This window comes from Podarcis muralis, chromosome 17 (genome assembly GCF_964188315.1).
Source record: "Podarcis muralis chromosome 17, rPodMur119.hap1.1, whole genome shotgun sequence".
Taxonomy (NCBI): domain Eukaryota; kingdom Metazoa; phylum Chordata; class Lepidosauria; order Squamata; family Lacertidae; genus Podarcis; species Podarcis muralis.
Genome location: NC_135671.1, coordinates 17,551,598 through 17,568,769, shown reverse-complemented (window position 1 = coordinate 17,568,769; position 17,172 = coordinate 17,551,598).

The window sequence follows — 17,172 nt, the reverse complement described above, 5'->3', positions numbered from 1 at the left end:
ATTAGTCACCTTTGGGCCAATTGGAGTGCTCTCAGGCCATTGATTCCCAGTTATCAGTGCTTTAAACCTCTTTTGTTGTCCACTGGTATTTTGATTTCCATTCTTAATATGGGGATAAGTAGCTGCTTTGGAAGACGATAATCATTGCTGACGATGGACCAATGGCCTGGGTTGGTATAAGATAGCTTTCTATGTAGCTTCCTATGTTCCTACAACACAATTTAATAATTTTATGTAAAAGAAAGAAATAATGATGAAAGAAAGTTTTGAATTTGCCACACCCCTCCTCCCATAGAAGAAGAGGAGAGGTGATATCTCCCTAGGCTGAGGTTGTGACCTCAGGGCTATTTCACCCAGTGGGGAGAAGTGGTGACAGGATGTTTAAGCCTGCTGCACCCCACACTCTTCCCTCTTCACTATTTCAAATATTGAAACTGTTCTCTTATTTTTATGAGACCAAATTTCTTAACCACTTAAGATGCTTCCAAGAATGCAGTCCTGTTGTGAATGTATTATTTGATCATCATGAATGAATTGTCAGGGGCTTTAACAAATGTTTAGGTTTCTTAATAACTCTGGATGTTACACACACACACACACACACACTCCAAGCTCTCCACTTGCTATCTGAACTAGTACAGTCCAGACGCAGGTTTAGAACATCGTCATTTGTGGGAAGTAGGCCTAAAATGTGGGCGATTGAAGTTAGTTGGTATGAAAAGGCAAAAGTTGGATCAATGAAAGGTCATAAATAAGTGTTTAGATTCAGCAGTGTGTACTTTTCAAAGTGTGTGTTACCCCTCACCATTCATTTATCATAGAATAGTTGTTTACAGACCAAGCAACATATCCTTTTGAGACATTAAGTTATTGTAAACCCAGGCATTATTCTTGGTAGGAGTACATATCAGCCAATTTGTCATTTTGTATAGAACTCCCAGTGCATTAAAATGTGGAAACAATTGCAGCTTGTTTTGCTCCCCCCACCCTCTTTTGCACAACTTTGTATAAATATACTGTATAATAGGAATAGAAGTAGACTCTGTTTCTACAATACAATTAAATTGGAAGCCATAAATCTTTAATTTTCCCCCCACTCTGCTCTTCCTCTGGGATCGTATCAGGCATGGAAGCTTTATTATGTAGTGATGTTATTAAATCTCTCTCTAGCTCAGGATATGCAAGATAACAGAGCATTTCATGACTTTGTGGGTTAATGTCTTTTTACTGCCATTCCCTCCTAGTGCAAATATTAATAAAATTGTCTGAGTTGTTAGGGACTGGCTGGTAATAGAATCATGAGGTCCCAGTGGGAACATTATTAGGACTAGGGGAAATTGAAACCCATTGCAGACATTTGGGGGAAGCGATTTCCATCCACTTGAAGCCAACGTAAGGTCAAGAACAGAATAAGTTGTCTGTTCAGTCCCCATGGTCTGAACATTCCCCATGGTCAGCTTGGGAATAATTTCATAACTGAAAGAGTCGAAGTCACATAGAAATACATACTGTGGGGCTCAATTCAAAGGAGAGGAAGAAACTGTTGCTTTTAACTTTTTGGAAAGCTTCGTGTAAAGCTACTAGCTGAGCAGGGGGTGGGGGAGTGCTCTTCTACTTAAAAAAAAAGCAGTTTAGTGTTCAGAAATCAGAACAGGAAGAGTATTTCACATGTTAAAGATAGAGGAGCAATCCAGAGCTAATTTCTAATGCAGGAATAATGCCATTCAAAATTCACATTTCTCTGAATTTTGAGATGCAGTTCTTCAACCAAACAAGATGCACAAGAATGCAAATATTAGGGGAAAGTGAGCATTAAAATGAAGTTATTGCTGAAAATAACACAGAAGAATGTATGGCCATCTCTAGTGGTGCAGCAGCAGCAGCAGCAAAAAAATAAAAATCTGCTAGCATATTTGCCAAGCTAACCAGGGTCCGATACGGTTTTAAGTTGGATAGGGAACCACATGTTGAGATGTGTTGGAACAGCTGACCTTTTGGATCCCTTCTAATACTATGATCGTATTCCTTTCAAAAATGGATATGAGGCAAAATTGCATACAGAGAAAGTGTCTATGCGGAGAAATGCACACACAAATGCTGACATGTTTTCTTAAGGGTTTTTAAAAAGGAATCACAGGCTGATGTAGAAATGTGGAGAATTGTACTATATAGCAGGGATGCTGTTCCATGAAAAAGGGAGAGTTACGCTGAAACCCTTTCCCAAGTTGCCGAGAAGTGAGCTTCTGATGTTTTAGGGACTTCAGTAAAAATACGGGTGAGCACCCCTATGGAAGGGGTGAAGTGCTTTCTCTCCCTCTCCCTCTCCTTCTTTCTTAACCTGGTTCCAAGTTGTATGGGGGCTTATTTAGTATCAAAACCTTGTATTTGGCTGGAAGGAGAATGGTAGCCAGTACACATCTCACAGACAAGGTGTTATATGCTGGCAGTACCTTGCTCCCAGGGATGGGAGAATCTGCCAATTTCTCATTTTCCCAGACTGAAGCTCACTTCTCTACATTTCCACAAGTCTGCAGGGGTGGGAAGGTAGGGAGGATTTAAGTCCTCATGAAAATTCATTTTACTGCAAATTTATTCCAATATACATACATTTGTATGCAATTTCCCCCAATAAAGACATTTGTTGCAAAGCAATTGCCCCTGATATGATACATTTTTGTATGGCATTTCCCCTCCCCTAGGCACATTTTACCCCAGTATATTCATTCTCTTGCCTGGAGAACTGCTTTGAAATTTGAACAAGTGCCCATTTCAAAGAATGGTTGTCATTTGGTTCACATATTGTTTGAGTAAGTGCAAATTTTGGCAGGTTGGACTATAAATGTGAACCGAATCAAATTTCTCCGCCATCAGTACTTGCGGAGAGTTCAGATTCAGCTCCAGCACACAAATTCACATGCTCAGCGACTGAAGTCTGCATGTGTGCCATTCTTCTATAATCTCCCCTATATTCCCTCCCCACCCCCCACCCTCAGTCCTGTTGCTGAAATGCAGGAGGCAATGTGGCTGGAGGGAGAGCAACATACTAACTTGGCATCAACAGAAGCTGAGAGAAATCCACTTCCTAGTGCAATCCCCCCCCCCGTTTTATTTTTTTAAAAAACAACAACAAATGAATTTAATATGCAAACATATAATCCCGTTTTTGACAAAGTAAAATCATAAATAAATAAGAATAAAAATGTGCACCCCACCACTGAGACCATTCCATTGTAACCATCTAACTTCCCAAAATTTCAAGACCTCTTACGATGGTTTGACCCCTTTCCGTTTTAACGGCACAAATTCTACAAACACCTTCCATATCTCCTCAAAATCATTTCTCCTGCATATTCCCCATCTTACCTTAATGGCACATGTTAATTTATCGTTAATAGCTATATCCCAGATTCAGGTGGGTAGCCATGTTGGTCTGACACAGTTGAAATATATATATATATATATATATATATATATATATATATATATATATGCAGGTTTTGGTGTCCTCGGGTGTCTTCCCGTGTAAAAGTTGGGGTGTCTAGGCGACGTTTCGACGAGGTCTCACTCGTCATCTTCAGGCTGGTGCTTTCGGCTTCTTGTTACTGGAACAGAGCAGGATCTCAGTGTTTGAGTTCCTATAAATACTGTTGAGGAGGTGTGGTGTATAGCCTCCAATGTTCTGGGCAGAGAGGAAGTTCCCAGGCTAGTGTGCCTTTTCTTCTTTTGTTCCTTAATTACTTGAGGGATATCTTGAGTGATTTCTTGAGTGATATCCTGGGTACCACTTAGGTGGGTCATTAGGTGTGGATTAGTTGCTAAAGCCTTTGTGTCTTGACCTCTAGAACTTTGTGAAGAGTTTTTCTGAGAAGATGGCTGTACTGCACTTAGTTGTGCTCTGGCTTGGCTTCGTGTATAGGGGCGAGCTGTGGTTTTGTGGCCTGTGCCAGCCAGATCTGTGTAGGGATTGCAGGGGGGTGCAGCATCCGGAGTTTATATATATAAACTTGTCCAGTAGCACCTAATCATCTGCATACTAACCCTTGCTTTTTCCTGTAGGACTAATTGCAGTTGTTAACAGTCGTCAACAGGTTTAACACACCTATTGAGTCAATCACCCATCTCCTACTACCCTTCTGAGAAAAACCCCACCCCACCCTCCCACTATATATAAGGGTCTGGTTGTTAGAATTCCTGCTCCATGATTGAAGTCATGGGATTGTTGTCTATCACGTGACAGTGTATGTTTGACTCCGCAGAGTGGGAAGTGATGGAGACAGGATGTTTGTGTTACTGTGTTCCGTGAAGTGGGACTATTGTCCTTTGTCCTTTCTCTCTTTCCTGTCTGATGCTAGAGAGAGAGGGAGCCATGTTGCAGTGCTCTGTGTGTGTTTATATGTAATAAAATAGATTAGCCAAAATGTTGAGTTGCTGAGGTCTGTTATGCAAACTGCAAAGACTCTGCAGATCCCTAAGTGTGCCAATGTCTGTTGGCATTGTCGCTGTGATGTTTGGGCAGAAGAAAGCTTTTGAAGCTCCTGAATGATCAACCAAGAGGGAGGGAACATGCCAGTCAGGCATGTGCCTCTGCCAGGGTCCTACTCGAGTGTAGGATGAGCTCCTGACACTGGTGACTTCTGTTTCAGTGTATCTGAAGAAGTGTGCATGCACATAAAAGCTTATACCACGAACAAACTTAGTTGGTCTCTAAGGTGCTACAGGATATATATATATATATATATATATATATATATATATATATATGCGCTATATCCCACTCCTTTTTATACCATTCTTCCATTTTATATTCTGCTTGCCCCTTCTGCTTCCTAGCTATCATAATTCGTGCAGCTGTCAATAAATTTGTGAGCAAGTCCTTCATAGCCTGCGAACCTTCCACCCCACCGTAAATTGATAATAATGCTACCTCTGGACTTTCAGTCAGCTTTAAGCCAGAGATTTCAATTATCTCCATGCAATTTCTCCCTTTACTCTCAGGTATAATTCCTCCTTTTCCTCATCCCCCATTCCTTGTTAGCAGAACAAATAGCAAAAAAGGGGGGAAGAAGGGGGGATCCCCTCCTGTGGTTGATTCTTCCAGGTGCAGTGAGTGCCACCTCTCTTGGCATTGCCCTAGAACCCAAGCACAGGTCCTGCAAATTGCATCTGCCAGCACCAGCCACAGGGGAATTGTCTCTGGATTCATGAGCTATAGAGCTCACACAGCAGGAAGCTGAAAGTTGAGAAGCCGGCTGTGTGCTTGTTGGAGATGGCTAGTAGCAGTGGTGGCTGCAGATAAATTCAGCAATGATGAACAAGCTTAGGATCTCCTTCTGGGACTAGAGAGAGGAAGTTTACTGAACTGCATAAAGGACTGAGCCCCACTGCTTATTTGCAACTCCAACAAGTTTAAGCTCTAATAAAGGTATTTGAGATCTTCTTCTTTTTTTGTAACTAAGGGAAAGGCAACAGTTCTTCCAGTCAAGTGCTCCAGACCCTCCCCACCCCCGCGAAGCGAAGCAAGCCTTACTGCAGAGACAATTAAGGCCTTCCTTAACCTTTCTTTTGGAAATGTTCCCTTTCAATTTGCAGCGAGCTTATTTCTTCCGGAGCTGAATTCTTAGAAATGCATTAGTGCAGTTTAGCTGCCTCACGGAGCACTTGCTAATTAGCCTTAAATTAACTCACATGCCTCATAGGATTGAAGGAAGGACAATTAACTTAATCTGAAGTCACCACATTTTTTTTGGTGGGATCCTCAGCGCTTAGTTAAGGAGGCTTAAAAGGAATCAGGTCCCTTGGAGCATCCATCGCTACCATCTCCAGGCTCAATAGCAAAAGTTCTTTTTAGAGGGCTACATAACCCAACTTCTGATGCAGTGGGACTTTCTGTTCCCCATCATGGTTTCACAGCTGGGGCTACAGAAGGGAACTGTTGGAAGCACTTCAAAGCAAAATGCTTTGGGGAGCATTTCTGAAGGGCTGTCTATAATCACAATGTTGCCTGGGTGATTGTGTAAGTGGGCAGCAGGAGGGAGAGGTATGGTGGAATGAAACATTAACCAAAGCAGCAGCCCTCTTGCCTCATTTCCCCTTTCCCACTAATGTAAGATGTAGCACTTAGATCTATAACATAGTGCAATGAAGCAAATGATGGAACTTCACCCTTCATGTCATTGGTTGCTGTCTTACTATGGTGGCGTTTTTATGTGTCATGATCATGACAAGCTAGGGTTGCTGGCTTATTGTGGTTTACTGAAAGCCAGGGATGGAGAACTTCAGGACCATGGGCCAAAAATGGTCCTCCAGGTGCTTGAGATATTCTGCAGATTGCTCTCTCACTCCTCTGGTTTTGCTGCCAAGCTGGAATTTTTCCTTAAACTACAACAATGCCTCTTGCCTGCCTGGATGGAGAGATGTAGAAACTTTTGTTTGGCTGCACTGTAGCCTCCTGTACAGAGATAAGACCCACAGCAGTTGCTCCAACCTGACTGGCCCCTGGAAGTTAGTCTACTAAGGAATGTGGACCTTCAGCTGAAAGCGCTTCCTTGCTCCTCCTGTAAATGATTGTTCCTGCTTTGCTCCTTCCTGGTATAAGTAGGAGGACCAAACCAGGAAGCCATTGGAACCCCTGGAATCTCACACTACTTGAAGATTGAGGTGGCATGCAACAATATGCATTTTTATAAACATTATTTGGTGGGAGAAACTGCACCACAGATTCTAGTTAAGTGAATTTTGAAGGATAGCTGTGTTTCAGTTTGCATATTGTTTCAGAAAATGCAAACTTGATAGATCCAGCTTTAAATGTGTATTGAATTGAATTTCTCCCCCATCCTTATCTACAATACATGGTATACATGTTCAGAGTGGAGAGGAGTAACCTGGACAAGAGGCCATTGTTTTCTCACCAGTCCCATGCTTTTGTTAAAGTCTAGTTCCACCTTGAACTAATGTTGGTAGGGACCACTCAAATCAACGTAGGGAAGTTTCAGCATGGCAGACATGGGACAGGGAAAAGCTGAAAGAAAGATTTGGAGAAGATCAATAATATGTGAATGATGAATGCAGATAGCTTTTACCAACTTACAATTTACCATAGTGATTTCGTAATGATTTGGTAAAGTGGTTGAGAATAAAGTGTTGAGAATAACCATATTACACTTCTACATGCGATAAGAACAATGTACAGTGGTGCCCCACAAGACGAATGCCTCGCAAGACGGAAAACCCGCTAGACGAAAGGGTTTTCTGTTTTGGAGGTGCTTCGCAAAACGAATTTCCTATGGGCTTGCTTCGCAAGACGAAAATGTCTTGCGAGTTCCTGCAGGGTTTTTTCCCTTTCCCCCCACTTTTCCCCAAGCCGCTAAGCTGCTTATCAGCTGATCCGCTAAGCCGCTTAACAGCTGATCGCTAAACCGCTTATCAGCTGATCCGCTAAGCCGCTTAACAGCTGATCCGCTAAGCCGCTAAGCCGCTTATATGCTGATCCGCTAAGCCGCTAAGCCACTTATCAGCTGATCCGTTAAGCCCACTAAACCGCTAATAGCGCTAATCCACTAAGCCGCTAATGGGCTTGCTTCGCAAGATGAAAAAACCGCAAGACGAAGAGACTCGCGGAATGGATTCTTTTTGTCTTGCGAGGCACCACTGTATTTGAAAACAATTCTCCATTCATTCAGGTGAACCTGCACTATCCCCGGGGTTTATGACCATTCTGCATTAAGCTGACAATTAACCACAATGAACCAGAATCGGCTATTTTTATAGGATTCCAGGAATCTGTAGTCTGCTCCACATTTTCCAACCTTCTGCAAGCAATTCATATTCAGAGTAAAATTAAGATGATAAGAATTCCTCCTCGCTGGTATAATTTTACACAGCATCTTGAATTAAGCCTTATGGATAAATATGTCTTTTTGTGTAGCTGCTGCATTCAGCAAAATTTCATGCAAATAACTTTATTTTAACTGCATGTTACATTTTGTGTGTGTGTGTTTGTGTGATATTAAGCGACTGATGACTTGGAGGCATAAAACACAAGAGAATAATTTTTTTTTAAGTGAGCCGGTTTATAATGAGCCAACATGTCTGCATTTTAATCTTTAAGCCCCCGAAGTCCTTTAATTATCAAGGAACGCTCAGATGATAAGCAACAGGATCACTGTTAATTATTGAAGCGAATGATTGTATACATCAGATTTACTCATCCCCTCACCCCCTGGTTTTTACAACCCGCTCAGAGGTTTGTTTTATACAATTGTTTCGCGACAAGGCCAAGGAGAGATCCAGGCAGTGGTGGCATATGAAGAACAACCGAGGTCAACAGACTCCAGGAAGGAAAATTACTTGGTGGTTTACTGAAAATCCTTTTTCAATACAATCCATTTTCCAAAGTTAGAGTTGCTCTTAAATATTAATGAGCTTCTCTGTTTATTGAAGCAATCATTTCCCAAGGTTATTCCATGGAAAACTATTATCTAACTTCATCAACAGGACACAATGTGTTCTTTTTTTAGTGGCCTTAGGGTATCTCTTGACGACTTCATCTCGCGCTTTTAAGACAGACATTAATTTTATGGCTGAACTTCAGGATTCCCCCCCCCCCACCCCATTTAGAAAAGGGGAAACCAAAATAATTCATCTGCTGAGGTCCTACAACATGCGGGCTATTCAATGAGAGTGATAGAACACATGCATTATCTAAGGACATTTTGGAACCTCCTTTGTGGTGTCTGTCCATGGATAAATATTAGATAGGGATGAATTGGATAGGGATGAATTGGGATAAAGTTCATGTATAAGCCCCCCCCCCCCCGTTTTTCTCATTTAAACAGCTAACTAGGTATGCTTTTTTTCTGTTTAAATATTCTCTTTATTTATTTCACACACACATCCAAAAAAGGAACAAACAAAAAAGGGGGAAAAAAACCAGAACATCGAATATCAAAACCATCATTACATAAATAAGATAATGGCGATTAAAAAGTTAACAAATAAAACATAGATGTTGTTCTTCAATTCAATTCCTATTCTTCTTCTTTGTTTCTATAAAACTTTAATAGTCTACCTCATTCTTCATCCCCCTACTGACTTCCTTCCCTCCTGCTTTTAGGCTTCATTGTATCTACGGTTTGTCTCTTCGCAGTCGTTTAGTTAGTCTGTTTACACATCATGAGATTTATATCGAACCCACTATAGTCTTTAAATTTCTATGTTTCCCTTCAATATAGGTCAAAAATTTGTTCCAATCGTTCACAAACTTTGCATTCTTTTGGTTCCTAATTTTTTGCGTCAATTTTGCTAGGTTAACAAATTCAAATAGTTTTGTTTGCCACTCTTCAATTGATGGGGTGTTTTGACTCTTCCAATTTTGGGCAATTAGCAATCTGACTGCAGTCGTAGCGTATTGGAATAACACTTTATCCTCTTTTTTAATCTCGTCCCCCACAATTCCTAGTAGGAATGCTTCCGGTCGTTTAGGGAATGTGTATTTAAATATTTTTTTTCATCTCATTATAGATAGATTCCCAATATTTCTTCATTTCCTCGCATGTCCACCACATGTGGAAGAAATCACCCTCTTTAGTCCTACACTTCTAGCAGTTCTTGTTTCCTGTCTTGTACATTTTCCCTAGCTTTGCTGGAGTGATGTACCACCTAGGTATGCTTTGATCCTATTCGTGTTGTGCCCATGGACCATTTTTTAAAAAAATATCTGCATTTATGCACACCACAAATTAATAAACACAGTCATACCTCACATTACAGATGCTTCAGGTTCTGTTTTTTTGGGTTATGGATGCGCCAAAACCCAGAAGTACCAGAATGGGTTTTGATGATCGTGCATGTGCAGAAGCACTAAAGTGCCAAATCACAACCTGCGCATGCTCGGACACTGCACTGCAAGTTGCGAACGTGCCTCCTGCACCGATCACATTCGCAAAGCCTCTCCTCCCTCCAAGAGGGGAGGTGTTGTGGGCGGGACGCGATTTCTGCATCACCCACTCACCTGGCTGGCGCACCACGCCCACAGGAAAGCGCCCAACCGGGCGGCTTGGAGTGGGCGTGGATTGCAGTTTATGTTACTGCTGCGACAGCCATTCTGCCTTATTTTCCGCCTTCCCGTTGCGAGTCACCCACCCTCCACTCCCTTAGAGCTCAGGGCTTAATTTTTTCTCTTGGCCTTGCTATGGACCTTAGGTTGGTCACCCAGGTTGTCCAGGGAGGCTGGTAGGAATTTTTCCATCTGGCATTAGGCCTTTTGGTTTTTTCGCCTACCTCGTAGCAATCATCACAACTTTCTTGGTATTGGCGGGTAGGTTAGGCATTGGAATGTGTTTGTGGTGTGTGGAAGGGCTAGGTGTGGCCATCGCCTACCCCTTCAATTTTGGGTATTCCGTTAAACGAATCCTGCGGTCGTGGATCCTGTCCAATGCCCGTATGGTGGGGGGCCATGGCACGACCCTTGGTGACATCAGGGGAGAGCTTATAGTTGTATTAGCATCAACAGGCTCCACCTTCTGGTGAATAAACCCCCTTTCGGGCTCACCCCCTCTCCGAGTGGGTGGAGTCAATCTGTCGTGGTCCAATGCCTAAGCCAATACCTTTTCACTTGCTGTAATCAATAAAGTTGTGGCCTTTTCTTGCCCATTAACCTTATATTCCGTGTCCGTGTGTCTTCATTCCACAAAGCGGGGATCGGGTCCTCAAACCACAGCCCGAGCATCCACTGTAGTAGTATTAGAACAATATTTGTCAATAATAACAATAACAATAACAACAATAATAATTGCTTGTACCCTACCCACTTCCCATCTTCAGCAGTATGATCTCTCTCCCCCCCCCCCCAGATGATGCAGAAATACTCAAAAGTAAGATTACTACCACACCCTCTGGTGAAAATACGGAACCAGGCAAAGGGCCTTCTCGGTAGTGGCACCCACCTTATGGAACACCCTCCCATCAGATGTCAAAGTCCTAGCTACTGATGCTAGAGAAGCAAACCCAGGAATGTGACATCACATTTCAACAAAAACTTTCCCTTCCTTGTCATAAATTCAACACGGTTCCTTTATTTATGATCCTTGGGCTGTACAGTTCAGTTAACCTTCTCAATGTGCATTGCCAGGTGCCACCAATGCACCAGCTGTTTTCTCTCCATCCAGTCATGTTAAAGAGTGTCATTTTATGCTTGCTTCTGCTGACCATTTAGCACAATTGGAGCATCCTGAAGAAATTGTGAATGTTGGTTGCCAACTTGAAAGAAGCCTTATGTGTTTCAGCTCTGAATGCTCCATCCCTTTAAGTTCTTAAAAAAAAAAACAACAACCCAAAAACTGCGAACAACATAATTATACAATAGCAACATTAAGAGGATTACTTTGTATCTAATCTTTTTGTTTCTTTTTTTCAACTTACTTATTTAAAGATATGGATAAACCTAGTAAGCTGCAATGTAATCAGGTTGGGCTGTACAAAAAGCCTGGCTGGTGGTCTCCTGAAGTATCTATGTTAGTCGTAAAAGAAAAAAGAATCTGTTAGCTTGAAGGATATAAATCCCATTTTATATTCTTGGATGGTTCTCAAATCCTCCCAAATCTGTGATGGGGGCAGAGGTCTTCCCTCAAAATAACCCTTGGGATAACAGGGTATTTGGTGGGGATGGCATTTTCACCACAACTGTCAGATTTGTGTTTCCTTAGCAGTGGCGTAGCATGGGGGGTGCAGGGGGGGCCGGCCGCACCGGGCGCAACATCTGGGGTTAGGGCAAATCCACAGGTTAGGGGGCGCAAATCCACGGGTTAGGGGGCGCAAATCCACGGGTTAGGGGGCGCAAATTACTTGCCTTGCCCCAGGTGCTGACAACCCACGCTACGCCACTGTTCCTTAGTGCTCCTGCTGCTTTTACCAAGGCCTGTTTACTTTCCCTACATTCTGTATCAAACCATATTTTTATATAAGGTTCTATCTTTTGGTGCCCGGTTTTCACCAGGAATGGTCTTGAATTTTCTGTCAGGATCTGATACAGATTGGGAACACTATCCATCTCGCCTGCAATATCCTCTCTTAATTTCATCATAATCTGATTCCCTAAGATTTGTTGTACTTTGTCTTGCCAATATTGGTACTCATGTTATGCACCTTTCCCCAAGACGCACTCCCTGCATTGGGTGGGTGGTATTGGGGTCTTTGTTACTCTTCAGATACCCTTTCCTGCAGAATCTACACTCTTTTGCCTACCACCACTCCATCTCCTGTGAATCCAATTTTTTATACAGTGGTACCTTGGTTCTCAAACTTAATCTGTTCCAGAAGTCCGTTCCAAAACCAAGGCATTTCAAAACCATGGCATGCTTTCCCATAGAAGGTAATGCAAAATGGATTAATCCGTTCCAGACTTTTAAAAACAACCCCTAAAACAGCAATTTAACATGAATTTTACTATCTAACGAGACCATTGATCCATTAAATTAAAGCAGTAATCAATGTACTGTACTATAAAATAAATAAGGCAGTATTGTAGATGATAAAAAATAAAATTATTTCTCCCCTTACCTGCACTGATGGTAGTCTTCATTTGGATGGGGGGCTTTTATCCATTTCTGCATCACACAATCAATCAATCAATCAGTAGCTGAACTGGGTTTCACACAGTCACAAAAACAAATTAACCAAAAAAGCCTCAAAAATTAAAAAAAAAACGCAAAATAAATAGCAAAAACAAAAGCGCCACACTTAATCCATTCTGGAAGTCCATTTGACTCCAGAAATGTTCAAAAACCAAGGTGCAGCTTCTGATTGGTGCAGATGCCCCAGAAACAATAGCCGACAGCTGCATTGTATGTTTGGCTTCTGAAAAACATTTGAAAACCTGAACACTTATTTCCAGGTTTTCAGCGTTTGAGAACCAAGGCTCTTGAGAACCAAGGTACTTCTGTACCTTTGTAATAATAGCCAAATTTAAAAGGTGCCCTACATAATACTCCCAGGATGTAACTGGCTAACATTTGACCTTTCATTGATCCAGGTTTTGCCTTCCCACACCAACAATCTTTAATCACCCATAGGTAAAAGTAAAGGGACCCCTGACCATTAGGTCCAGTCGTGACCGACTCTGGGGTTGCGGCGCTCATCTCGCTTTATTGGCTGAGGGAGCCGGTGTACAGCTTCCAGGTCATGACTAAGCCACTTCTGGCGAACCAGAGCAGCGCACGGAAATGCCGTTTACCTTCCTGCCAGAGTGGTACCTATTTATCTATTTGAACTTTGACGTGCTTTCGAACTGCTAACCCTGTTGCGGGGCTTCGAACCGCTGACCTTCTGATCGGCAAGTCCTAGGCTCTGTAGTTTAACCCACAGCACCACCTGCGTCCTTTTAATCACCCATATTTTTGGCCGAATCCCCACAAACAACAATGAGGTTCTTAACCTGTGCCTGGACTGTACCACTTCAGATGGCAGGTGGGGGTCATGGAGTGGTTCCCCAAAGGGACCAATGAATACATATTAAAAAAACCCAAAACTGACCAAACCCCTAGAAAGTGGGAAACAACAACAGTAACAACACAACAAGCTTGTGTTTGTGTGTTCATATCTGGGATGCCTTCAGCTTGAACAACTCACAAGAGAACCAGACATGGGATTAGTGGGCATCCAACCTCTCACTTAATTGTTTTCTATGTCTTTAATCAGAAGTCAAAGTCCGCATGCACATTTCACTCACTTCTGTAAAAATGGGATGGGGGAGTTATTACTATTTTTAGGTTCCTCATTAAGGTTGGTGACGAGAAAACACAGCTTTATTTTTAATGAATCTAATTTAGATCTGAATAATGAGTTGAACTGGAAATGCACAGAGGCTCAGAAACAGATCCAGATGTTTCCGAAAGCTACAGATACAGATACAAATACAATCTCATGGCTCATGCAAACCCCTACAATTCAAAGAATTAGCAATTACTTGAATTGATTTTCAAAACTAAATAGCAGGTGGGGGGGGGGGGAATCACCTCACTCTTTGCACTGGGAGATTCCCTCCCCATTTGGAATGAGTGGAAGTTTTGCACTGAACACAGACACTGGAGCCCAGCCTAGATGAGGACTACAAGGGAGGAGGGATTAGAGCTCCTTGATCCTCTTCCAGATCCCAATTCAGATCCCTCCCACACCTTCTTTTTACTACACACACACACACACACACACACACACACACACACACACACGTGTTACAATTTGGCCCTATGTAGATATGTAAATTGTTCTGGGAGACAGCAAATAATATGTTCGTTATAACTTCCCATTTACATCTCCCTCAAGATCTGGAAAAAGGGAAGTGTGAAACCAGCCGGAGAAATCCTGCTCATTTTAGCAAAAGTGGGAGGCCTAAGCAGAAAATCTACTCCCCTTGATTTATGTTTCATTTTCATGATTTTCAAAAAGAACCTCCTGTTTTCAGCAATGGTAGTCACTCTGTGAACAATTGTGCATCATTTTATAGTTGCTGGTGTAAGGGTTCATTTCCTTTTCTCCACGCCCTGCAGTACCCACACTGGCATTAAACCTGTTGTCTGCAGGTAACCAGTTTGACATAATGGATGACACCAGAATGCTGCATCTAAGGTGATGGTGCAAAAAGAGGCTTGTAAAGCAAAATCTTCTTGAACACTAGACACACCAGAGTTAAATAGCTGCACTGGTGGCCGGTGCCCAGTTGGACTGGCTGGGCAGAAGGCAAGGAGGCCAACAGTAGGTGGAGCTAGAACCAATGACCGAGGGGACCAGTTTGTTCTACTGTTGTCCCCATCCTCCTCCCTGCTAAATTCAACAACAACAACAACAACAACTTATTATTATTATTATTATTATTATTATTATTATTATTATTAATACCCTGCGCATCTGGCTGGATTTCCCCAGCCACCCTGGGAGGCTCCCAACAGAATATTAAAAAAACACGATAAAAGATCAAACATTAAAAACTCCCCTAAACAGGGCTGCCTTCAGATGTCTTCTAAAAGTCAGAGAGTTGTTTATTTCCTTGACATCTGATAGGAGGGCATTCCATAGGGTGGGCGCCACTACCAAGAAGGCCCTCTGCCTGGTTCCCTTTAACCTCACTTCTCACAGGGAGAGAATCGCCAGAATGCCCTTGGAGCTGGACCTCAGTGAATGATGGGGGTGGAGACGCTTCTTCAGATATATTGGGCCGAGACCGTTTAGGGCTTTAAAGGTCAGCACCAACACTTTGAATTGTGCTCAGAAATGTACTGGGAGCCAATGTAGGCCTTTCAGGACTGATGTTATATGGTTTGGCGGCCGCTCCCAGTCATCAGACTAGCTGCTGTATTCTGCATTAATGGTAGTTTCTGGCTCACCTTCAAAGGTAGCCCCACGTAGAGCGCATTGCAGTAGTCCAAGGGCAAAGTGAGACCAAGAAGAATGTCAACAGCTAGGAACACCCTCTGGATAGGTTGTGAGTAAGAAGACAGGTAGGCTTATAGGAACCAAGACTAAGGTTGGTGGGGCAGTGCCCCATTTTTCCTAACAGAACAACCTCTGTTGAATAGAAGTGAGGGCAAAAAAAAGCTATGGTCAGTGAGGGCAAAGAAGAAATAGGAGAACAACAATAAGGGGGAAATTCAGCATCCAGGTCAATAAAAGCATGGTGAAAAGCAATGAAATGTTTGGCAATAGGAGTATTTATTCCCCCACCCCCGGTTTCTTCTCTCTCTAATGGATTGAACATGCTACTTCCACTACGTTTCTATTATCCTCCCTGGAGTCAAAACACCCACTTTATTAATTTATTCCTCTATTGAACTCGTATGTACTATCGAGTCTCTTCCTTACCCAGAGCAATCATACTTTTTGTCTCTCTTACATACTTTAGTAGCACTTCTAAAGAAGTGTGAAAATGTTAGGATTTAAAGATCACAGATATCAAAATAGACTTTGTGACACTGGTGCAATCATCCTTCCATATTATTAAAAGAACAGATTGTCTGCTCTACTGCAGCGTTAAAAATGTCTAGGGCAAAAAAAAAATTAAAAAATAATAATTCAAAGGTGGGGGGTGATCTCTTTCATTTAAAAGAGGTCTTTTCACTTGATAGTTTTCTACCTAATTGCATTCTACTTTGATGCTTATTAAAATTGCATTAAAAACCTCCCAAGGACTATATAAAAGAACCAGATGTCAAAAGGGTGGTAACACTGGCACTTATTTCAATTGCAGGAAATTGTCATCTAGTATAAAACAAACTGTGAAGATTTCACGCATGGTCCAATCCTATTCACATTAAAAAGTATGCTTTGGAAGTACAAAACTAGCAAGGAAAAGGTCCAGCCAGAAGTTTCTCCTGGATTTGCAGGCATTGAATTTTCAAGGAGGATTTTATATGCCGAATCTCTGAAACACTTGATCTCCCACCTACGGGGCTCCAGCACAGCTCAGCCACACGTACACCAACCACATGGAGCTTTTGTTCACCCCCTTCAGCCCTCAGTATGTGCTTCAACCAGAAGCAGAAAATACAGAACTTGAGAAATGTTTCCTGTCTCTATGGATACAGATTTATTTCTCAGCCTTATGTGACTGTAACCAGACTCAGCTTGTGACTGTATCTTGAACTCCATGACTGGGGCTGGCCTTAATTGTGTCAGCCGATGACAAATATTATGAGCTGGACCAAAATAGTGTATTCAGATGTAAGAATTGTTGCATAAGTTTCCTTGATTATAATGCTAGCTCTTCTATCCCAGATTCTTAAGCTCCTTTTCTATTGTGTAACCTGCTGTGTTATGGAACCACAGTGTTTTGATGGATATGCTGTTATGCCACACTAAACCTTAAATGGTGGGAAGGAACTGCGTGCCTGGATACTGCCTCCAATTTTGATATGTGGCACCGTAGTGCAAAACTCCCATGATTTCCCAGGCTAGCCAGGCTGCAAATGGATTTTTAAGGGACATAAATGCTAAGCTTGCACTAGATTCTGCTAGATTTCCTGAAGTGGCTTCTGTTGCATATGAACGATCACGTAAAACGTGGAAATCATCAGGTACAGAAACATTGAAAAAATGGGGGAAAGTGCTGTCTGAATGCTGTCGGAGAGATCCTAGCATGAGGAGAAGGCATTTGCAAGTGGAGATCAATGTTTTCTGCTTCCCTTC